Below are 26,234 nucleotides of genomic sequence, written 5' to 3'. Positions count from 1 at the left end.
ACCATATATATTGTATATATTTGAAGTAGGGTCAGCTACATAATTTGTGGGGACCTGCAAAATTTAAGTGAGGGACTGTTACTCAAACCCTGGCAAAAAGTGTTGTGAAAGAACTAAATACATAAACATTTCTTTTTTTCCTGCAGTCTCTCTGTTTCTTTCTTTTCTCTTCATCCTTCATGGTGATTTTTATCTGCTCTTCAGTGTCACATTGCCTCCAGCAAGGGGATATTCGTAGGGTAAGCAAAGAAACAGTGAGGGAGGGTATAGCTCAGTGTAGAGTGCATGGTTAGCATGCACGAGGTCCTGGGGTCAATCCTCAGAATGTCTGTTTAATAATAAATAAATAAATAAACAAACAAGCAAACAAACCCACCAACCAACCAAACTTTCTCCCCACCCCTCACTGAAAAAAAAAAAAAAAAAAAAGAAAGAAAGAAGAAACTTAGAGGCATCCAGGGCCAGCTCCATGATTCTATACACAGGAATTTCATGGCCCACCAGCATCTGGTTCCTTCCTACCACCTGCCAGACCTAGTGGGGCCCAGGAAGGCAATATCCCCTTCGCTTGGACCTGGTCCCCAACACATGGCAGACCAGTGCCCCTAAGGGATCAAAAGTTCCATGTCAGGATGATATTGGTATCTGGATCAAGGATAGATGGCAGTCTCTACCCTGCCTAGTCACCTCCAGAATGAGTAATAAGTCATAATAACGTATTCTTAGAGGATTCCAAATTTTCCCTCTTAGTAAAATATAATGTGATGATTAACTATATAAACCTTGGAGTCCCAGAGCTTTGGCTCTACTATTCACTAGCTTTGTGATCTTGAATACATTTCTTGGACTCTGTGAGCCTCTAATCTTCACAGAGGAATCTGCCAAATGAGGTAATAATGGTACCAATTTTACAGGCTAGTTCTTAAGGGCTAAATGGAACTATCATTAAATTGCTTAGCTAATACTGGCTGTAATTGATATAAAATAGTCTACTTTATCTTATTTATTGCTTTCTTCTATGATTCTAAATGATCTCTTATTAATATTTCCTCCATGATTTATTCTGTTGGCATTTTCCTATTATGATTTTTCTTATCTCTTCAATTTAAAAATTTTTGTATCATTTTATGGTTAGTGGGTCTTGAGAAAAATAGTGTGCAGCTAAATTTCTTCAAAACCACGGGGGAGTTTCATGGGGAAAGTAAATAAATTCATTTTTACTATTTACTATTTATTTTTACTGTTACTTTTATTTTTCCTATTTCAGAGTTTTGCTGGCTTAAAATAACGTTTGATTAGTTCCTTTTTACTACTTAGTAGTTTGGAAATCTTACATTCTTTAAAATGCTTCTTTTGATTTCCCTTACATTTTTAATAAACATCTATTAACAGAGATGTTTATCTACTCACAACCCTGAAACAAAACAAAACTCAGACCTTTTTCACCTACTATCATTGCTTTTTTTTTTTCACATTTCTTAAATTTGAGTCCCACTATTCCCTGTATGTCATTTCCTTCTATTTTTGAAGTTTACTTTTTGTTCTTTTGGAGTACATTCTCCAGTTTTTACCGCAGATGAACAGTATGAATCGTTACAAGTCTGAAAAATGCATTCATTTCCTCCCCCTAATTGAATGCTGTAACAGCAAGGTATCAATCTCATTTCTTTTCCTTCTTTGCAGACACTGCACTGATCTTTCCTCTAATTCTATGTTGCAGGTGAGAAATCTAAGGTTGCCTGAGTCTCATTCCATTACAGATAAACACTTTTTGTTTTGGGTTTTATCTTTCTTTTTTGGAAACTTTAAAGATTTTATTTATATCATAGTTGAGATTGATTGAAAAATGTCACCACAATGAGTTTAGATGTGTGTCTGTGTAACTTCTGCTCAGCTCTGGTGGACCCTTTTAATCTGAGGACTTTAGTCTTTATATGAAATCAGAACATCAAGCATCAATAGAGTCTACTGAGGAATTAAGAGTCTTCTCTAAAGATGTTAGTGGGTGTCTAGTCAACTGTAATTCAGACTTCCACAGCTTTGTCCCCGCTTTTATGCTTTAACAAATCCTTCTTAATTATTCCTTGTTCTTCAAGCACATTCCAGTACATTTCGCTATGAAGCAAATGAGAGCATTATTATTTATAGTTGTTACTTTTCATCAAATATTTTCCCTAGTGGGTAAGTTAAGGCTTCTCTCACTCAACACTGCCTTTCTGTGCTGGATCTCTCTGAGGCTAGTTAGCCAGTGAACAGCCAGTGTCATATCACTACCCTCTCTGAATCTGACACAATTTTATCAAGTACTCATTATGTATAAACTCTTAGTTGGGCAAGAATTTCATGGAAGTGTACATGTTGAATCCAAATGATATGAGGAAGTAAAGGCTACTTTAAGAATGCCACCAAAATCTTACAAAACATTTTGTTTTTCTTTTTTCCTTCAAACACTAAGAAGTCATGACTTGGGCTGATTGTTTTTCTGTATTTTTATGGTTCAAGTTGGTTATACCTTTATTGATCTGATTCTTATTATACAAACATCTCTACCTATATCTATTTCTTGTGTGTGCGTGTGTGTGTGTATGCTTGTGTGTGTGTGTTTACTGCTCCTTGTGAGATTTCTGACTGTTGGAGTCATTGACTCTGGCTGCATAAATTGGTGAGCTAAAACTGCAGACATGAAGCTGTCCCAGCCTCACTCTCAGGGTTACAAATGATGCTGTCTGGCTAGAGGACACTGCATTAATGGGCATTATGGATAGGCCAGTTCTATTCAGAACCGTGCTTTTCAAGCCAATTCCTGTGTCTGAGACCAGGGAGACACAGAAGGCTGTGGTAGAGGGACTGAAGTTATCCCTGTTTCAGGTGAAAAATAAATTTGAAATCACCTATAAAGTGGTTAGATATGTTGCCAATTTAAGAAATTTCAGGCATGCTGGTGAAAAAAAACACCAAACTAATTTTTGCCCAGAGAATCTCTTAAACCCTAGTCTTGTTTTATCTGGCGTAATAAACAATAAACAAACAAAACCCTCTTCTGTTATTTTTCAATCTGTGTAAAATTATTTCTCTATTGAGGGACTACAGTGAAGATGTATTGTTTATAAAGTCAAGTGCATCTTAAAGTTAAAGGGAAGTAGAGGGAAGCTGTCTTGAGGCAGGGAGGGAGGGAGAAGAGAGACACAAGACAAACGGCTAACTTTTGTTCACCATGAGTCAAGAATGCTGGTATGAGAGGGAGCTGTAAGGTGTTATGAAAAGCCATATGACAGTGGCCTGCTGGGTCAACAACTTTAGTTTACCTGCATTATTATTCTATTTTACTATCTTTTCTTCACAGTAAAATTATGGAGATAAAAATATATCTCAAGAGAAGGTATATTACTCATCCATAAAAAAGAATGAAGTAATGCCATTTGCAGCAACATGGATGGACCTAGAGATGATCAGACTAAAAAAACGTTAAGTCAGAGAAAGACAAATATCCTATAATATTTCTTATATATGGAATCTAGAAAATAAGATACAAATGAATTTATTTACAAAACAGAAATAGATGCACAGACATAGAAAACAAACTTACAGTTACCAAAGGGGAAAGGAGGGGAGGGATAAATTCAGGTTTTGAGATTAACAGAAACTGCTATATATAAAATAGATAAAAAAAAAAAAAAACAGGGACTTACTATATAGAGCAAGGAACTGCATTCGATATCTTGTAATAACTTATAATGGAAAAGAATCTGAAAAAGAACATGCATATACACAAAATCTGTTACATATTATGTATATATAATTAAATCACTTTGCTGTAACCTAAAACTAACACGATGTTATAAATTAACTATAATTTAAAAAAAAGAAAAAAGAAAATGTATAATTATTGATAACTGAGGGAGAATGTTAAAGTGAAATAGCTTAGGATTTGGAGCTTAGGACGTCAGACTCTGTTTCCTGCCCTTACACTGAATTGCTGTGTGATCTTAAGCAAGTTGTTTCACCTTTCTGGGCCTAATATTCATCATCTGAAGAGGAATGTGACAGTAGTGATTGTACAATGATGTAGGGAAGATTAATGCATGATGTGTTTTAGTACCAAGCACGCTGCCTGGTATATTTTAAGTGATGAATAAATCCTACTTTTCCTTTCATTCCATCGCTTCCTTTAGACCATTTCCCATCAGTCTTGCCTGTCATTGGCTCCCTCTTTAAAATATATGTTTCATGTATGTTTTGATATTTCAGTCAAGTGATTATTGTCAGCCCTTGAGATCCATATCACTTGTCTTTGAAATTCTCTCAGTTTCCCCTTAAATGTTGAGATAGTTGAATAAATCACAATGCAACATAGGCTTTGTAAACCAGCATAGCATCGGTTAACCCTCTCCCTACATATAAACAGAAAGAAAATTACTGAACCATTTTTACCCTGACAACTTCTGGGTCACCACAGCTAAGACTAAAATAATTTGACAAAGCAGATTGTGTGAAGTTAATGTCATTCAGTCATGTTTTCAATTTAGAGACTTTCTACGGAGTATCAGTTACAATTCACACTTCAGAGAGGGTAGCAAATCAATCCATTTTCAGATCACTCTATAGAAGTAAAAAATTACTGAGAAGTTTTATGTAATTTTCACTCCCATTGCTTAAGCCAAAGAAGGAAAATGATAAAAGATCAGAGACCAAAATCTAACCTAATCAGTGAAGTTCCTCCCAGCTAAAGAACTAGAAACTATAAAATTCTTAATTGAGGAGCAATGAATTCTCATAGTTAAGTTTTTTAGGCAACAGAGACTTAAACATTAAGAAGAGCAGGGCATGATCAATCTTCCTGAAGGGCTTACACAAATTCCCTAAATTGGTCTCACTTCTAATTTTCTCCTGGTGCCCTGGGAGTGGAGTGTGGTTATCTAAGGAGTGATGAAGCCCTTCATACAGAGGATGCGTCCCCAGGCCCGATGCAGGTCTTCACTAGGCAACTGTGGTCAGTAAGTCAGATGGGCATGTTGCTGAGACAATGCAATGTCAAACAAACGGGTGTCCAGGACTGTTTGATTTAAATGTTCTTCTCTCTTACCTGTCAACGGCACATCTGTGAAGAAAACCTCTGAGCTAGGACTTGGTCTAAGTCTTTTATGCTGGTCTGAAGTGAGGGCAGAAGTGTTTAATTGCGGATGAATTTTCTGGGGCAACCCTCCCCTCTGGTGGCTCTATGGAAGAAGCAGCTACAGATTGCATCTTGCATTGTTGAGTGGTTACAGTGCGGGTTGACATTTGCCACAGATCACTAAAATCAGACCATGGCACTACCAGCACATGACTTAGGTGTGTGAATCTCCTTGTGACTCCTCATGGACATTTTGGCTTCAGTCACGATGCCACTGTCCAACCCACTCCCACGGGAAGGACCCACAGGGTTACTCCACTGTGACATATACCAAAAGCACAGTGATACCAAGTAGATGTTCCCTAAATGGTATTTATGAAAGCCATGTACCTCTACAATGATCAGGCAATGCACTGTGTAGCATAGCCACAATTAAGAAGTGTTATGACAGGTGCACACTTCTATAAAGTGTGATTTGGGTCCTGAGCAGGAAAATCTTAATCCCATAGTGTTTAAATGTTCACTTTTTAAAACATGGGATTTATTCACCAAGACAAGGTCATTTCAACAAGTATTTAATCTTTGCTAGTTATTTTTGTTTTGCTTTATTCAGTTTTTCTCTCTTTCTTTTGTCCCTTCCTCCCTCCTTTTCTTTCTCCTTCCTTCTTTCCTTTTTTTCCGTTTATTTTCTTTTTCACTTTATTGACCTAAAAGTTGTAAGTACTTTAAATTGAGTAGATGGTGATAGTAAAAATACCAATTTGTATAAGGCATTATGCTTTTAAAAAATTCCTTATTCCTTGTTCTTAAGGAACTTACCCAAGTTCACAATTCACACATGCAGACAAATATATACAGCAAAATAATGATGGCAAAACATATCAAGGAACACCCACGGGTGCTTAGATAGAAAAAGGTTTACTCCCTTTTTACATAGATTTACACAGGAAAAATGGCATTTGAATTGAGCCTTGAAAAATGGTTTCACACAGAGAAATAAGCTAGAGTAAGAATTCAAGACAGATGAGATAGTGTAGATAAACAAACAGTGAAAGTGGGGTCAGGAGATCAACCACTGAGTTTTAAAGGAATAATGACTAGAATTTGGTAATATGACTAGCAACAAAACCAGAGCAAACAACACGGAAAATTAGCAGATGATAAAGTTGGGTGGGGGATAGAATGATGGAATGATGAATGTTCTATAATTGTATATATTGATTTTTAGAGCAGAAATGGAAATTAATAACAACATTATAGAGGATAAAGATTGGAGCCATAGACTCAAAGTGTTCGAATCCAGAGACAAGAACTAACATTTTGAGAGAGTAGGAAACTGGGCTTTGTAACCTCCTAGAGTGATAATATTTTAGGAAAGAATAGATATAGATTGTGTAGAGAGATGTGAGAAGAGAAATAAGTCAGGACCTTGGAAACAGATGGCTTTTGGAAGCAGGAGGAAGAAAACAGGAGAACCAGGTTAGTGAAGGTTAAGAAAGTCAGAGGAGCTGAGGCCATTATATCAGATGCTGCAAGGGTCAGGGAGGATGAGGACTTAGAAAGGACTGGAGTGTATGATTAGACAGAGAGTAGAGCATAGGGCTTACGGGTACACATTTGGGGTTTGTATCCTTGCTCTACCACTGTGTGATCTCAGGCAAGTTACTTAGCCTCTCTCGTCCTCTATTATCTTATTTATAAAATAGAATTGGTCGTTGGAAGTGAACATGGAACATAATTTGAACAAGACTTGGGTAATACTGAGCAATATAAACATGGTTGTCATCTCCTTTCTCTTTTTGCAGACTCTCTCCCATTTTCACAAGGTGCATTAAGATTGATCTAACTGGTGGTCTCAAACCCTGAATCCACGTGACCTTTCAGCTCAAGCACAGCCTACACTGATCAATGCTTCTTTTGTACGTTTTTTTTTTTTTTTCCCCTCCCAATTTCACAGAAAAGTGGCGAATTGGCTCCCTTTGTTAGAGTCCCTCCCGCCGGGTAATCAGCCTTGGCCAGGGATCAGGGTCAGGGGGGACTAACACTGCCCTTTTGGAGCTCAGGAGATGCACACTGTCTGATGTGGAGGATGCGGGTGGGGTGGGAATGATTGCCACTTCTGGTGCAAAGAGAATAGAGGACGCCTAGAAAGGGTCAAATGTGAACTGTGAGCTCAGACTGCCACCTTCTGTTTTGCGCATAGGATGGGATCTAAAGCACCCTGACTGGTCATAATCAGGTTATAGCTCACAGCTCTCATCAAGCACATGGCTCCATTCACCAAAACTTAGCAGAGACGGAGGAGGTGGTAAGTTACATCAGTCCTGCTACATTCCCTCCTCTGGAGTTTCTGCCGTCAGCTATTACTGTGAGAAAGCTGAACTCTCCAGCCAGAGAACAGACTGTAAATTCTCACAGACCCATGTTCCAGGAAGGGCTCTGCCACCGTTCTACGTGTGACTTAGGCTGAGTTTCTTAATATCTATGCTTCAGTTTCCTTTCATGTTAAATGGGGGCATATTAACTAGCTCATAGATTTGTGATGCCTAGCACAGTGTCTAAGGTGTAGCAGGTGTTCAGTAAATGCTATATCCCCTTGAATAGTGAAAAGAGAGTGGAAACATCTACTATTTAGACAGAATGAAACAGAAGGAATGATACTTGAGCAGAAGTCCTAAGACTTCATTTCTCATTCTCTCTGTACTTCCCTAGCTGTGTGATGTTTGAAGCACAACTTGCCTTTGAACTTCAAATCTCTTATGTACAAACAGGGATATTCTTTTACTGCTCTGAATATTTTATTAGATGTTCAAAGGTCCAAGTGAGCTAAAGTATAGGAAGACACTGTAAAAATTAGAAATCACTAAATGCAAAGTGTCACTAAAATTTTACTTTAATCATTGTTCTTGGATAACTGGAAATTTAAAAGGTAGTCTACATAGATTTCATTTTGAAAGCATCATTAAAGCAGATCCTGGCATAAAACATGCTCATTTTAATCTCCTAAATAGAAATTTCTCATGCTATGGGCCAAATATGATGAACAGATAGACTTTGTTTAATCCATATACTGTTTTAAAAATATGTTTAAAATGTTTTAAAAACATGTATAAAATGGGTGATTTTATAAAACGATATATATTTGCATCTTCTCCTGGAAAATAAAAGAAATATCTTGTAATACAGAGACAGCAGGTGACATGGCCAATGATTTGCCAGGGCTGATTGGCAGTGTCAACTTCCGTGGACGTTCTGGTTTGCCACAGACTCCACTACCCCTTATTACCACCTCACACTGTAGCTGACTATCACTTACTCTTTATCATCGCACTGTTCTATTCTACACATGCCACATTCTTTGTATGTCAAGTAGTGTGATTTATTATTTACCTTATCTGTCTGATCTTTATAAAGATGGTCTGTGATCCCTGTCCTAAAACATGCATAGCTAACTCAATATTAATAGAAAATGAATCTACTTCCCAGTTATAATACCAAGGAGAGAATCTGAACCTCCAATAAAATGTTATGATCAAAGGGAGAAAAGTGAATTATTATTATTTAGAAAGAAATACAAATATAAGGGTGAAGCCAGTGTCGTTATCTTCCTGTTATATAGAAAATTCATAAATTTGAACATGACACTCTTAGCAAATGCCAATTAAACTAGCTTTTCCTACATTCGACATGTAGTTTTTCTTCTTACAAAACCGATCATGTTAAGCTGAAGGCACCTATAAATGTGATATTTGGAGTCTGTAAACTCTGACACTTGGATGTAACATTACTTGGATGTAACATTACTTGTATGTTTGCCTTTGTCTAAAAAGAGGCTCCTTAGCTTTACCTAAACTCACAAATAGGCCAGTGACACCAAAAGTTAATATGAAATGTTGCTCAGTAACATTAATCATCAAAGAAATGCAATTCAAAACCACAATGAGATATTACCTCATGCCTTTTAGGATGGCTATAATTAAAAAAGGTAACAAATGTTGATGAGGATGTAGAGAAAAATGAATCCTTGTATACTACTGATGGGAATGTAAATTGGTGTAGCTATAATGGAAAACAGTATGGAGGGTCCTCAAAAAAATTCAAATAAAACTACCATAAGATCTAGGAATCTCACTGCTGGGTGTTTATCCGAAGGAATGTTAAACAGGATCTCATAGTGATACCTGCATGCCCATGTTTATGGCAGCATTATTCACAGTAGCCATGATATGAAATAAAAAATATTAAAGTCTATTGACAGAAAATATTGTATATGCATACAATGGAATATTATTCAGCTTTAAAAAATAAGGAAATCCTGACATTTGTGACAACAGTGGATAAACCTGAAGGGCAGTATGTTAAGCTAAATAAACCAGGCACAGAAAGACAAATATTATATGATCTTATTTATGTGTGGAATCTAAAATAGTCAACTTCATAGAAGCAGAGACTAGAATGGCAGTTGCCAGGGGCTATGGGGAGGGTGGGATGGGGAGATGATGGTCAAAATTACGAAGTTTCAGCTATGCAGGATAAATACATTCTAGAGATCTACTACACAGCATGGTCTCTACACAGCTAACAATGATACATTGTATATTTAAAATTTATTAGGGAGTAGATCTTAAGTGTTCTTACCACACACAAAAATAATGATAATAAAAATAAAAAGGGGGAAAAGAAACTTTAGGAGGTGACAGGTATGTTTATTTACAGATGGCGGTAATGGTTTTACAGATGTATACTTATCTCCAAACTCATCAAGTTGTATACATTAAATATACACAGCTTTTTGCCTGTGCCTAATAAGTTTTTAAAGAGTTATCAGAGGGAACTGAATAAGGTAATTTAACTAGCCTGAGCCCGTGTTGAACTTTAACAATTACGGAAAGAGGGAATACATTTTCTTAGTCATGATTCTGAACTATAATGAGTTGAATGCAGCGATACCACAGAGAGAGAAATTTGTGCATGTGTGTATCATTGTGCATGTAACCTTAAGATATTATCATTAACATATAATGAAAAATCTACCATATGTAGATGTAGGAAATATATCTACTTTTCTGAAAATGTAATAGGAATATGGGAAAAATCCTGAAATAGGCTTGTGTCCAGTGAGACTCTTTCAGATGCTGCACACACTTCTTTGGGAGACAATTCTCCACTGGTCTCTCATGTTCCATCAAATCTTGGGAGCAAAGGCATTAACTTCTCTTTTTTTCTGAACTATCTTTCCAAGGATGCTTGTATAGAAAAGAGCCTTAGAAGATGGAAGTTGTGAGTCCCTCTGGAGCAGAGGGCAATTTTGTATACTGTTCCACGTAATCATGATAATGTCTTGTTTCAAAGTTTCCCTCTTCTTCATTTGCAAGTCAGGTAAAATCTCAGACCCTTCCCACTTTTTGACAATACTCAGTCCCACCCATTCTTCTTTCTTAGAGCTCCTTATCTCATTCCTCAGCCTATCCCTGACTTCTCTGCTTCTCTGGGGTCAATATTTCTACCTGAACTGGCAGAACCCAATATCTTGGGCGGCTTTTCACACTTAGAACTTGGAGTTAAGTTGCAATCTAGTTTCCAATCGATCCAAGTCTTCAGCCCGTCAAGGCCTTACTGTCATCTCAGAAATTTAATATTACAATTGAGAATGGGGCCAAAAGGAAAAGAGAACCACATCTTTATTTAAATATTGATTCTTGATGTAAAAGTAGAAAAGAAGCTCATAGAATCAGTGGGTCTTGTGTGTTCACCTTCTCCCCTACACCAAAAAAAAAAAAAAAAAAAGTATATGTGGAAATAAGATGGCAAATTTATTCAGTCCTGACATAGGTGGGTGACAGGGTAGCTTCTCAAACTCTATGTAGTTTTACTTGATAGGGATCTTTCATACAAAGAGAGTCTTAACTGATTTTTCTCTGCTGTAGTCCACTTTATGCTTCTGAAACCCTTTAGCGACTTGAACTTAAGGCTAATATGTGATTGGTTACCAATGGCTCAGTCTGACATAGCTATTGTTACTTATATTAAGGCATTGGGAAGGTGGAAGTGGGCAAAAGCAAAAATGGAAATGAGATGAAATTTGCACTAGGAGATTGTATTAAGTTGCCTTCTGTTTATTTTGCTTACATTATGTCACAGAGACTTGATAAGACAATGGAAATTATAAAGCTTTTTAAAACTGAATTTAAAATTAAACATGTTTTAGGTGTAAGCTGAAACTAAGAAGACAGATTTCCGTTGGTATTTTACACACACATTCCCCCACACACATATGTTTACATATATATCTGTGTAGACAATTTTATAGGTAATGGAATATTCTCAATAAAATTCCTATTTTTAATTTTGCCCTGTTTCTCTTCTTATTTAAAACTTCATGTAAAGATTTTATGTTCTGAATGTCCACAAATGGTGACCCAGGAATATCAAGATGTTTAATCAGAAGCCCTCTTGCCAAATACAGGGATAGTGTGATCAACTGGAGAAATCAAGTCTTAGAATCCTCCCCCAGCGCCATCGAGTGGTGTGATAGTCTATTGTTCAGTTTTGCAACACTGCTGATGTTTTATTTATTTTTGCCAAGTTAAAATGAATTAAAATTTAATTTTATATTGAAAATTGTTTTGGAAATTCAGAACATCTCGAGGTAACTGGAGATGCTCTAGGGGCCAGAGTCAGGAGGTAGAAAACAGGCAAGGAGAAGGTAAATTCAAAACCAGGAGTGGAATGCACAGCCTGAGATTCAGGACTGCTTTGTCAAGCCGACTGATTCCTTCCTGGGGTGAACAAAACCAGGACTTCTGCACATCAAATAGATACTTTTTTTCAAACCCCTTGGGAACAATAAAAGTAGAGTTTGCAAGGTTAATATAGGTAACATCAGAGATGCTTACCACTGTATATACCATCCTTTACTCAGAGAAAAATCACATAAGGACAACATATCAGATCATAGCTCCTTTTATTACAATTTGTGCTCCTTTTACTTACATTGGAGTACCAAGTGAATGCTTCAGCAGAATTTGGAGATGTTTAATAATTTAACAGATGAGTCTATGTTATTATATTATTAGACAATGTCATATGAAGAAAGCATATTTCTTTATTAATTAGAGCAAATTTTATTGGAAGGACTCAGGCTTCAGACAGGGTTCTAGTGCTGAAAACACACTGACGAACGGAACAGACAAGATCTTTGCCTTTGTAAGTCTTGCAGCCTAGTGGCCAGTGCATACACAGGTCTTGGGAGCAGGAAAGAGAGGAAGCAAAGTAAAAGTTCAATTGCCCCCCTAGATCTGAGTCAGAACAGGCAATTATAAGATGCTAGTGGCAGGAAGAGAAGAGGAGATGGGGAAGGTGCAGTAGGAAATTCTTGTGCTCAGCCCTATTTAGTTTTCCTTTTCTTGGACACAGGGCAAGATCACCATTTCCAATCCCCTTGAGGCTAGGTGGAGAAATGTGCTTGGTTAGGGTCAATGGGCTGTAGGGAGAAAGAGTATGCGTCACTTCCAAGTCAAATCACAGAATAGCCAGAGCACATCTCTGTGGTGGTCTCTTTCCTGCCTCAGCAAACTAAGAGAACAATTGACAAGATTATAGAACCAGAGAGTTGAAGTGACCTGGATTGTTAACTTGCTACATGGACGAAGGTTCTCCTGGACACTCACCCTGATATGTGGTGGACTTTGTATGAAAAAGAAACACATCTTGTTAAACTTTGAGATGGTAGGTGTACTTTATGCAGTGTAATCCTCCATGCCCTAGCCACTACAAGGATGTTAAAGGACACATAACACATGGATATCTGGACTCATGTATTTCTTGAAAGTAGATATGAGGTGCTAGAGAATAAAGGCTGTGAAGGAAGGGAGGTAATAGGGAAGAAGTCTGCATTCTTGAAGCCACTACGTGGAATCATAGAAATCCCTTGTTGTTTTACAGAAGAGTATACCTAACCCCATTTCAATTTGTTTGCCAAATAAAAAACAGATTGGAAAATTACTTGTAGTAGAACTATTCTTAAAGTTTTAAGGAAAACATTATTCTCTAAGATCAAAAGGATATACAAAGACTAAGTCTCACAGAGAGTGTTTTTATTTGATCTAATTGGTTACCATTTTATCGTATTAGCAATATGAGCTCATATGAAATGTGCAAGTACAAAATTTTGTGTTTTTTTCTGTGGGTATGTTTGTGTGTGATATAAAGCACAGTTAATTTTATTTAGCTGCACCAGAAAAATTCCAACATAATTTATCAAGTCTATAATGAAATGGACTTTTGGTAGGTAGGCTCAGATCTCTGACTTACAGAGGAAAATATAGTCATTTTTTGTTGTGTTTTTCCAAAGCTTGGAAATAAATTTATAAAACATGCAAAATATACAAGACATAAGATCAGTAATATACTTTAAAAATTGGGTTTTGCCTCAGCAGTAGAAAAAATAATTTCCCTGTGTAATGGTAATGTAGCAACTGACAGTTAGTGTCTAGTTCTTTTGACACTGAGAAGTCACTCATTTATTAATTTATTCAATTATTCATTCAATCAATATGCATTGAGTGATTACAATATGTCAGACAGCCTTGGAAGTTCTGAGAATTTATCTGAGTAACCAAAACAGACATGGTTCATGACCTCTTAGAGTAAACAGTCTAACAGGAGGGAAACATTAATTAAAACTAATCAATTAAAAAGAACATATCAAGTAATGATAAGTGCTATAAGGAAAATAGCATAGAGAGATGGGATATTGAATGTCCAGAGTCTAGGGGTGGTCATAAAGTTCTTTCCAAAGAGACCCTTTTTAAACATAGACCTTAATGGCTCCCTTACAAAGATCTTGGGAAAGCTTGTTTTCAGGCAGAGAGAACTGTAATCACAAAGGTCCTGAGCAGGAAAGAGCACAGCATAATTAAGGGAAAGAAGACAAGCATAGCTCCTGCTTGATGAGCAGGGAGAGAGTGACAGGGTACAGGGTAGAATTTATGGTTAATTGTATGTGTCAACTTGACTGGGCTAAGGAATGCCCAGATAGCTGGCCAAACATTATTTCTGGGTGTGTCTGTGGTGGTACTTCCAGGAAAGATCAACATTTGAATTGGCAGACTGAGTAAAGCAGATCTGCTCCCACCAAAGTGCATAGGCATTATCCAATACCTTGAGGACACAAATAGAACAGAAAATTAGAGAAAGGGCAAATTCTCACTCCCTTCTTGAGCTGGGCCTTCCATCTCTCCTGCCCTTGCACATCAGAGTTCTTGATTCTGAAACATTCAGAGTTGGATTGAATTATACGACCAGCTTTCCTGGTTCTCCAGGTTACAGATGGAAGATTATGAGGTTTCTCAGCCTCCATGACTGAATGAACCAATTCTCATAATAGATCACCTCCTATATAACTATCTGTCTCTTATTGGTTCTTTTTCTCCAGAGAATTTTGACTGATCCACACTTCATAATCATCCATACCTCATTACTCCGCACTTCACAGTACAATGTAAAGTTGCAATTTCATTCTCCTGCAGTGAGAGGTCATTGAGAGACTTTTGGGGGTGTTGTCACTTGATCTGAATTAATTTTATTTTTAACTTACTGTTAACTATGCACAGAATGAAAAAAAAAAGGAGAGGGGGTTAATAAACGAAGTCTAGAGACAAATTAAAGAGCTCATTCCAATAGTCCAAGAGGTAGTTTATTAGGGATGGAGAGAAATTACTCATTTTGGAAATAAATTCAATGGGATTAGATAATGAACTGGAACTAGTAGTTGGGGGAGGACTCAAGGATGATTCATGGACTGTTGGCTTAAGCAACAGAGTGAGTACTATTTACTCATTTACTAATATGAAGATACCTGAAGTAGAGGAAAGCTTTGGTTAAGACAGCAGTAGAGATGAGGGTGAAGATAGAGTTTTGTTGTAAGTATGTTAAATTTGAAATACCAAGTCAGCATTTGAGAAAAGATAACATGTTGGCAATTTGCTAACAATAGTCTAGAATGAAGGGAAGAAATTATGATTGGAGAAAAAGTGAAAATATTTTTCTATGAAAATATGTGTGAAATCATGGGGCTAAAGGATACCATCTAGGGAATGAATGTGTCTTGAGTGAGAGTGTATGCACAGAAGAAACAATCTTGTCTTGATCTCTGTGATCCACTGATGCTTAGAATTCTGAAAAGGAGCAACAATAAGGATGGAGGAAAACCAGGTGAACATGTATGTTGAAAGCCAAGGGAAAAAAGTATTCTAGATTAATTGTATCAATTGCTACTGAGACATTATATAGGAAGAAAGAAATGACTATGGGATTTGGCATCATGGAGTTCATTATTGACTCTAAAAAGGGCAACTATCAAAAAATTATATGAAACTCAAATTGAGCACATCGAGGAATGAGTGGGGGGTTGGCATGACAAGGTAGAGACAGTGGCTATGAACAATTTTTCTAGCAAAAGTTGCTGTGAAGCCAAGTGGAAAAGTCATACTATAGTTACAGGGACAATATGAGGTCGATGAAAGTTTTATTATTTCTTAAATGAAAATTTCTAAGACATGTTTTAGTGTTTATAAGAGTAATCCAAGGAAAAGGGAAGAATCAATAACTTAAGAGAAAAAAACAATTATAGATGAGAACTCCTTGAGAAAGGGAAGGGGATTAAAATTCAGAGCCTAAATTAACCTATGACAGGAGCGGTTATACTTAATTCACTGAAACAGGAGGAATTATTGACTCTTGGTTGGATTCAGGAAGGAAACTGGTCATGAGGAGAATGATGAATAATAAAAAGGAGTAGTCAGTGGGTTTGAAGATCTCACTGAGATTAAACAATGCTAGAGAAGGACTACAAGAGTAAATGATTGGAAAGAGTGGTAGAAAATGCTAGTCTTCAACATCTGCTCATGTCTCCAAAGTTAGTTAAACATTAAAAAACAAAAACTTATCAGGGCACAAGGCCACATAGAATGAAGACATCCCATAGCTCCTTTTGCAACCAGGTTTATAAATTTTGGCTAACATGGTATAAGTGAAATTATCATGTGCAACTTTTGGGATGCTTCCTTAAAGATGTGATGTCTGGAGCATACACGACTGTCCTGGAGCATGAAGTGGAAGCTTTGTGTTGATGATAACAGAAGAGCAAGATAAAAGGAATCTAGGAGCCTGATGCTTTTGGGATGCTACCTTACCAGCTTTGTCTTTTGAATTTATTTTATGTGAGAGATTCTATCAGGATTATAGCAGTGTTAATTCAGGGTTTTTTTTTTTTTTTTTTTTTTTTTTGTTATATGCAACCACACTCATTCCTAAACAATACAGAAGATTGGGAAGTTGCTAGAAATATAATATCTGAATTTGACATTTTGGAAGTGTCACAATTATTATTTTAAAATATTTTTGCAGTTAAAGACAAAATTTTATTCTTTTATTTTTGACAGTTAACTTTACCTGTACTGCAAAAACCTATTGGGTCCCTATTTTCAGATTTGCAACATAAAATAAAAACAATGCAAATGAGACAATAATAGATATTGGTAGAACGAAAAAAAAATCAAGGGTTATAATCATGAAAAGGGAGAAAAAGATAACATTGGGGATGAAAAGGCGATGCAAGTGAGAGGATAAATAGATGAAAAGATAATTCAAGGAGATTCTGAAATGACAGATGTGTAACAGACTTTAAGCAGAGAGGCAAAAATAACGAGGTAAGTGCTAAAACTGCCAATGAGTGAGGGAGAGTGACCCAGTTTTTATAGCACAAAAGGGAAGGTAGTAGATGATTGTTTGAGAGAAAAGTGGTTTATTTGGAAGTAAATTTGGTCCCCAAAGAGGAAAGATTGCCCAGGGTGCTTCCAACTTTAAGGAAGAAGTTTGCTACCTCAGTCACTGGAGTTAGAATGCTGAGCCAGGATCCTGGTTACCACCCACTAATTACGGACCTTGGTCAAGTTACTTAACCTGTCTGTGCTTCAGTTTCTTCATTGGTAAAATAGATAATGAAAGTACAGACTCATAGTGTTGTCTAAGGGTTAAGTGGGATGATTCATGTAAAGTTGTTAGCAAATTGTCTCATAAATTGTTAGCACACAACATGTGACCTACGATTTTGATTGTTCTATTCAAAATATACCAATTTCATACCCGTTTTGGAATTGAGCACAAAGTATGAATATTTATCTCCTTTTCTTTACATTTCTAAATGGGGATGGGGAGTTAATACTCTTCTCCTCAGAAATGAGCAGTGCTGTAGAAGCAATGTGCTTCTTTGAACCCCTCCTTTGCTCTTTTCATGGAATGACTTGGTTGCTGAAACTAGAGGAATGCCTCTGAGTGTGTGTAATACATCCCAGCTTAAACTCCTTATGTGTGTTAGAGACATAAGGATGTGCGTTCTCTTTTTGATTCCACCCCCATAAAATGCACAAATATGTATCTAGGCAGAAGTCAAGCCTGGAGACTTAGGTACACTCCTCGAGTCTGATATCTTCTGCATTTGATGGGCATATGCCAGGCTGTAATTCTCTGGGAAAACGTCTGGTATAAGTGTCTACTTTGGAAACCCATCAGGCCTCCAAGGGAAATTCCAAAGTGAGGGTAGGGTGTATTAGGAAACCAAGCAGCTCCTCTAACTCAGCCTAATCAACAATAAAGCTCTTACTGAATTCTGTTTAGATGTTTGTAGTGCCAGGAATGTCAAGATAGATTGCAAATTAACAGATGAAACTTGACAAATGTATGATATAATTCTAGGCAACTCACTGTTGCTGGGAGGAACATCTGGTCCCTAGGACTGGCATGATTGGGTTGCAACAAACTTAGACCTTGGCAGATGTTGGATTGAGACCCCAGGTGCCTCTGCCAGAAGCCCACATCACTGCCTTCAGCCTCCTGGAAGGTAATAGCCTTGTGACTGGCACATGTGCAGTTCCCTTCCTTGGACTGGTCTCAGGTGGTCCTGTCCTTGCATCAACCCACCCATCACCTGGTTGAGACCTTGGGAGAGACACAGCTGCACTGTGACTCTGACTGGGGCATCAGGGGAAGCATTAACAAGGATTGGGGCTTGCTTGATAAGTGGTGTGAGCCAGACTCTTTAGGGATGAGTCTGGGACCAGAGGCCTCCAGAACCCAGGGCACTCAGGTGTTTCTCATCCCAGGATTCCCTTGCCCCTTCCTGTAGAACTCCCAAGATCCCGAGAGATTGGGCTTCCTCTGGGAACAAAGGTCTTGGCAACAGCACCTTGAATCTAATTCTGATGTCTTTTGAGCTTCCCCTGATGCCCAGTACATCCCAGTATACCCTCTCTCTGCCCCTCCACCTGGACGCACACTTTCTCGCCACTACATACTCAAGCCACAACGTAAACCCTGTGGCCTCCAATTTTGTCACATTTGCCTTCCTGAAAAACTCCACACTCCACCCACCTGGACCAGACCCTGATCCATGTCAGCAGCAACCACCCTGCCCAACCCCCGCCCAGGCTGTTCAACATAGGAGGGAGAAAAGAGAGGTAGGGGAAAAAAGAAAACAAGGAGCGTTTTTGGCTGAGGGAGGTAGGGAGAAAAGCTGATCTAAATAACTTCAGAAAATAGTGTTTGGCTATTCTAAGACTAAATATAAAAATATACAAACATTGTACTCTGGTAACTTTGTTTCTTACAGGGTTAGCAATTGTGAGACTGTTTTAAATGTATATAAGTTTAAATGAATAAGTAAATAAGCTATAGTTAATGAGCACTAGCTTTCTCATTATAAGACAAAGAAGTTAGAAAGTGAACAAGGGATAAAACTAGAATGAAACTTGTGAGGGCTATAAGAGAGTTGGAGATTATAGTATGAACAGATAGATAATGAAATACATATAGATACGTGCCTATACACGGTTCAGTAAATAAACATATATTTCCTAGCTCTATTCACTGAAAGGGCCTAGAAATGATGACCCCTCAGAAGTAGTGCTTACACCCAGCACCTTAATCTTGGCTTCACAATACTATTTTCCACAAAAAAAGGGCCTAGGACTCCTTAGAGAAATGGCTGATGTAAGTGTTGAAGCAGAGAAAATACGAGATGGACCTGGAGTATTGTACAGTGCCAAACAGTAAGCCAGTTGGGGGGGGGGGAAATATGGGGGCATGCCAAAAAGATACAGAATCTGACCTGAAGGAGCCCCCAATGGCTGAAACTCGAGCAACTTGAATAACAAAATAAATAATGGAATTACTGGATTATAATCCAAAAAATAAAATAAATTTTGGGAGTCCATACATATTTAAATAAATAATTAAAGAAATGTGGAGAGAGGGGACAAATCTCCAATAAAGAAGAATTCCAAATAATATAGAAAAGATGGAGGAAATAGAAAATAACCATTAGAACACTACTAACTGTGACAAACACAACCCACTGATGAATGCTGAAATCAGTGGGCAACACTGGAAGGAAAATAGGACAGTTACACAGCCTCTAAACATCTCCCACAGAATAGTTGTTGAAGACTATGGTGGTTTTAACGTAAGCCCACATTCTCATCATATTTCTTCCTCCAGGGTTTGGAGTGTAATTGCCAATCTCGTAAGTGTGGGCTAGACTTAATGACTCACTTCTAACAGAGTATGGGAAGAGGGTAAGAGTAAATTTACAGTGGAAAATGCTGGCAGAGACTGCCAAGTGATAGAGGTTAGTGTCACCAATGGTTAGTTACATTGGTGTCATGTACCCCCTGGTAGAATGAGATGGAAAGACATTGTGCCTCTGTGGTATTTCCCCTTAAAATCCATAATTTTAATCTAATCATGGAAAACATTAGTTAAACCCAAATCAAGGGTCATTATGTAAAACACATGATCAATACTTTTCAAATATGTCATGAAAAACCAAGGGGAAAAAACTGAAAAAATCGTCACAAATTGGAGGAAACAAGGCGACATGACTAAATGCAGCACAATGCTCTGGACTGGATGCTGGAACAGAAGAGGGCATTTGGGGGAACACTGGTAAAATCCAAATAAGGTCTGTAGTTTCATTAATATCAATATATCAATGTTAATTTCTTACCTTAGATAAATGTATCAAGATAATGTAGGTTTTAATATTGAAAAAGCTAGGGGAAGAATATATGGAAATTCTCTGTGTTCTTGTTACATCTCTGTCTTAAATCTAAAATTGTTTTAAAATATTATCTTTCATAAAAAGCACACTATATCTTCTGTCCAGGCACAATAGAGTGTAAACCTGTTGGAGATTTGATTCTTTAGCCCTTTCCCACGTTGGTTATTTTTATTATGCCTGTAGACCTTTTCCTAGTTTGGTGTAGTGATTAAGAACATGGAGTTAGACTCATAACCAGCTGTGTAATCATGCCCATGTGACTTACTCCTCTAAGACTCAGATCTCTGATTTGTCAAAGGAAAGTAATAATAGTACCTAACTCAGAAAGCTGTTGTAAAATTCAGTGATACCTATGAAGCAACCAGCGCTGTACCTGACATAAAAACACTAAATAATGGAGATTCGTCAAAAGGCTAGGAACAGACTTACCATATGATCCAGAAATCCTGCTCCTAGGCATATATCCAGAAGGAACCCTACTTCAAAAAGACACTTGCACCCCAGTGTTCATAGTAGCACTATTCACAATGGCCGAGACATGGAAACAGCCTAAATGTCCATTAACAGATAACTAGATAAAGAAGAAGTGGTATATTTATACAATGGAATACTATACAGCCATAAAAATGACAACATAACGCCATTTGCAGCAACATGGATGTCCCTGGAGAATGTCATTCTAAGTGAAGTAAGCCAGAAAGAGAAAGAAAAATACCATATGAGATTGCTCATATGTGGAATCTAAAAAAAATTAAAAATAAAAAAAGTAAATACAAAACAGAAACAGACTCATAGACATAGAATACAAACTTGTGGTTGCCAAGGGGGCAGGGGTGGGGAGGGATAGACTGGGAGTTCAAAATGTGTAGATACTGACAGGCATATGCAGAATATATAAACAAAATTATACTGTATAACACAGGGAAATATATACAAGATCTTGTAGCTCACAGTGAAAAAAAAAATGTGACAATGAATATATGTATGCTCATGTATAACTGAAAAATTGTGCTCTACACTGGAATTTGACACAACATTGTTAAATGACTATAACTCAACAAAAAATGTTTTAGAAAACCCACTAAATATATTTTAGCTACTGTCAATATTGTTGTGACTATTATCATGCTTACCGTTATTAAGATTCAATAATAAACCCCTTATACACAGAGAACCTTTGGTCATATTGTTGTCTGGGTGTCAATGAAGGGCACAGATTTTAGTAGGAAATAAAGAAATCAGGAAAAAAGAGAATGATGGTGACTTTAAATCATAAGTGGTAAAGCAGGTTAATCCTCAGAGTCTATGTAAAGGAAAACAGAGGTGGATAGGCACGGAGATTACAGTGGAGGAAGCAGTATTCCTGTGGTGGCTGGTGCATCTTCCATCATTTCCTGAGTGAGCATTTACCATATATCTTTCTGCAGGTGCCTTTTGTTAATAAAGTAAAAGAAAACGTTTAATATTCAGAGCCTCATTAGGCACATAATAGACCCTCAATAAGTGGTAGTGGTAGGTAGTTCAACAGAAATGAGCACTGGGCAATGGGAGAGGACGGGGGAGTGAGCAACCCAGAAAATAGCAGTATGCCTGTGCTCAGGATAAAGGGCTCCAAAAACTTTTACTTTCTCTAAATGAGGGCCAGCAAAGAAGCTGGCTAGAATTGAATGCTTCTGCTGCACCATAGAGAGAAGGACCTCGCTTAACTTGACCCAACGCTCATTATAATGTAATTGATTGCAGTTTGAGCCTCCGCCTCTAGGTTTCTCTGTGTGCATCATGGGTAAGAACATGCGCAAAAGAGGTGGGCGTGTCTGGGCACAAGGAACGTGAGCCCCCAATCAATCAGCCCGAACACTCAAAGAACATAAGCCATCAATCAATCAATCAATCAATCATGAAAACGCCCCCAAGCCAGGATATAAGAACAGGAAAAACAAAGGAGCGACACCACTCTTCCTCTCTTAGGTGTGTATTACATTTTACCACCTTTTTACTTTACTAATAAAAAATCTGTTTATATCACGCTGTCTGTTTCTCATTAAAAGTTCATTTCTGGGTGGGGGGGGCAAAGAACCAAAGTCACATTTTTCCCCTCCCCTTGGTAACAGTAGTATCCCCCCTTCTTTCTACTTTCTCAATTTTACATGGAAATACTTGTGAAACACTTACTATGTAGCAGGCTGGATGTTGGTGCTAAGGAAACCAAGAGGAAGCAGACATCGCACTCATCATGCAGAAACTCATGGGCTTCCGCATGGAATCACACTAGCACTACTATCCCATTGCTCTGCTCCTCTTTATATAGCAGAACTTCTAGAAAGATTACTCTGTACTCCTTGTCTTGAGGTACTTTCCTCCCACTGTCTCTTAACCTTTCTGTAATAAGGCCCCCTCCACCCCTCGTCTGAACCCACCCTGTCAAAATCATCTACAGCATACTTACTGGAAACTCAGTAGTCAAGTCCAGATCTTCAGTCTTTGACAACACTGATCATTGCGTCTTCCTCAAAACATCTTACTTGGCTCCCAGGACCTCATATTCTCCTTTGCCTCCTACTCACAGGCTATTCCTTCTCAGTCTGCATTGCTGATTTCTCCTCATTTCCCTGACCTCCTAGTGATGGGACCTCAAGCTCAGCCCTTGGACCTCTTGCCTGCTTTGTCTACATACATTTTTGTGATGATTGTTCTACCATCTTATGACTTGAATATCATCTCTATGCTGATGATTCCCAAAATGTAATCTCCAATCCAAACCTACCCCCCCTCATCTATCCTGTTCTATTTAAGTCCCTTCTTGCTGTCTGCCTGGATGCCTACCAAGATATTTTATATCTGCTATATCCAAGACAAATCTTGTTCTAATACCAAATGTGTATATCCAGTTGTTCACAAGAAAATGCTGGGTTCATCCTTGACTCTAGTAAACTAGAGACAAATCCAAACAGTTGTAGAGGCTCATTTCCTTCCAACTTTTGGTGGTGGTTCAACAGACAGCTAGCTCCTTGGGATTGGAAGTGTCTGTGAAGAGGCAGACGTCCAGCTGATGTTACTATTCCCAGCATGCAAAGCTGTCCCCAGGTCCTAAGTGTGCAGACCTTGGCACTCTGCATACAAAATCTCCAGTATTGTTCTGGGCCAGGAATTTTCCTGATGCAATTCCTTGTTATTTAGAGAAACTATGCATTCCCTAGCCTCTCTTAGGCTAGTCTATAAGTATGTGCTAATGCATAAATAAAGCTGTGGGGTTGAGGCCCCTTCTCTCTTCTAGAACTCCCAGATTCATGTCCAGCCTGTTTGCTGAGTCAGACCCTTCCTGCCGGCACCTTGGTGCATGCTATGTTTGCGCAGTGTGGTGCAAATTCCTCATAGACAAGGGCCTGTAGGTAAGGTCTGACTCGATCTGCATCCCCTTGAGCTCTTGGACCGTATTTCCTACTACATTCCCTCTGTCCACTGTAGTTGTTTACTAAGGTTGCCATAACAAAGCACTGCACACTGGGCGATGTACACAACAGAAATTTGTTTTCTCCTAGTTCTAGAAAGTAAAAGTCCAAGGCCAAGAGATAAGCAGAGGTCAACAGGGTTGGTGTCTTCTGAGGCCTTTCTCCTTGACTTGGAGATGGCTGTCTTCTTCTAGTGTATTCACATAGCCTTCTCTCTGTTTTTGTCTGTGCCTAAACTACTCTTCATATAAGGATACCAGTCACATTGGATCAGGGTCCACCCTAATAATTTAATTTTAATTTAATTACCTATTTAAAGACCATAACTCTAAACACTTTATGAGGTAGTAGAGATTAGGACTTCAAAATACGACTCTTTTTTAGGCAACACAATTCGGCCCATAATGCTCACTCTGCACAGGCCCACCAGCCTTCATGCAAGTCCCAGAGCTTATGTCTGGGTGTTCCTGATTCAGGCCCAGAACTGGATGTTTCTATCTTTCTGAAAAGTGCTTCCTCCAGATAACTCTGTGACTATTCCACACCTCATTAAGACTTTATAAATATACTTTCCCCAGAAGGATTTGTCCACCCAGCATTTTAAAAGTCACAATCCTTGAACCCACACTCCTCCCCTCATTCATTTCCCTCCGTACCACTTAATATTTTGTTTATCATCTGTCTCTTCTAATTAGAATGTAAGATCCATGAAGACTTTTATTAACTGCTGAATCTCCAGAGTCTAGAGGAATGCCTTGCACGTAGCTGCATTCAGTAAATATTTGCATAAAAGTGAATTCATCAGTGTCTCAGTTAGTTGGTTTCTGAATTTGGCCTAGATGTGCAAAAATCTGCTCATTTCCAAATCCAGTTAAAAATAAGTTATCAATAAAAAGTTTGAATTCATGTAGAAATACAGTGTTGTGAATACAGAGAAAATTTATTTAATGGTAAAAATACCATTAAAAGTATAGAATATGAAAAAAGATAATGATAAATGGGAACTTCCTTTACTTTTTCTCTTCAAGCCATCCTATTTGTGAATGAAAAATACTGCAAGCCATATCAGAAAACAAAGAACGCTGAAGCCATCAAGTCATCAGCCACTGCCACCCCCCAGTGAAGACAAGCCTGCAGCCCAGCCTCTGCAGCCACTCATAATGGTTCACCCTGCAGGGACTCACAATAAGAAAGGACAGGATACTGGCCCTAGATAGCTAGGTGTTCATCGAAGGAATGAATTCAATGAGCCCAAATATTTGCTCCCTCCCATAACATAGAAAAGCGCTAAATTCTTTAACTTGAGATGCCTGGTTTTCTTTAGTTAACAAGTAATATTTTAATGTTCTGACTACCGGGTCTTTGTTGTAAAGCTCCTATGTATCCTGGCTCCTCCCCTACCTCTTTGGAGCAGTCCCTCAGAGCAATCTGGGAGGCTATGATCCCAGGCTCGAGTTCTCAGAAATGTCCACCAAATAAAACATAATTCTCAGTTTTTAGGTTGTGCATTTATTTCAGTTGACATATTCTATGGAATTCTGTAAGAGTAAGCATAAATCCACTTTATTATTTTCTAATCTTAAAAAAAAATCCTTTTCTTTCCAGATGGACAATTACTACTGATAAGGGGAAAAAAAAAAAAAAAAAAAAAAAGGACCTCTTTGCAAATGGGAAAGTGCTGTTCACAGGTACCCAAAAAGATGGGGGAATCCTGAGTGGAGTCTCTGACCATCTTGCTACTTGTGGAGGAGAGAAGGGGTTGATAGAACAGTTGAAGCCCAGAGTTGGGCCAAGGGCAAGCACAGAGGTACTTTCCTTGTTGAGTTTTGCTTCTACCTTGTGCTTCTTGGAAGGAGGGTATGATTGTTAATACATCCAAAAGGCAGGGGTGTGTTCGGTGGGGGGCTATAAAGAGGAGGAGGAAGAGGGGAGCTCTACTCAGTAAATACTTTAAAGTGTCCCAGGGATTGAGAGAAGTGCCTGGAGTGAGACTATTTACCAAACAAAGCTTATATCAACATAATTCATATTTTGCCTGGCTCCGACTGTGTGAGCTACATAAAAATTCATTCGACTGTGGAATTCCCTTGCTCCACTGGCTTTAATTAAACTTGCTTTGTGCTTAGGAAATTAGCAAACTCTCTGCAGTCGAGGGGAGAAAAACATGGGTTATTCACATGGGTAGATTTTTCCCGTTAACTCACACAGCTCAGATGCTCGTCATAGTCAGTGATTCTGGGGGCTACAGCTCAGTGCCAAAACCCATTAGCAGAGTCTGCTCACCATGCCTGTGGAAGGGAATTGCCACCAAAGTCTAGTGCACTTGATTGATGGCATCAGAGAGGATGGTCGCTAGATTCTGGCCCTTATCGGAGATCTGTCACTCTGTAAAATGGCCCCACAACAATGAATAAAAAATGAGGGCTCCCTTTGTTGGACCAACAGAAGCAGTGGCTTGGGGATTTCCTGGTTTTTCCAGCTTTAACAATACTCCATTTCATATGCAGATGAGCCCCAAACAAACTACATTTCACTTGTTACAGAGAAAACATTA

At 38.2% G+C, this 26,234-nt stretch overlaps 1 long non-coding RNA gene across 3 annotated transcripts in view; it reads left to right on the top strand.

Moving 5' to 3' along the window:
• Window positions 1–25,175, top strand: part of LOC123615652 (uncharacterized) — a 45,439-nt gene extending 20,264 nt beyond the window's left edge. For 2 of the 3 annotated variants that reach the window (XR_012499306.1, XR_006723313.2), the window contains one exon: window positions 24,709–25,175. This is a non-coding gene — a long non-coding RNA (uncharacterized LOC123615652). Of the gene's footprint in view, window positions 1–21,974; window positions 22,200–24,708 lie in introns of all 3 variants that reach the window. The other variant, XR_012499305.1, reaches the window with a different exon arrangement.
• The last annotated feature ends 1,059 nt before the right edge of the window (window positions 25,176–26,234 follow it).

The sequence above is a fragment of the Camelus bactrianus genome, chromosome 16 (genome assembly GCF_048773025.1).
Source record: "Camelus bactrianus isolate YW-2024 breed Bactrian camel chromosome 16, ASM4877302v1, whole genome shotgun sequence".
In the NCBI taxonomy this organism is placed as follows: domain Eukaryota; kingdom Metazoa; phylum Chordata; class Mammalia; order Artiodactyla; family Camelidae; genus Camelus; species Camelus bactrianus.
This window is presented reverse-complemented; position numbering and strand designations above follow the sequence as displayed.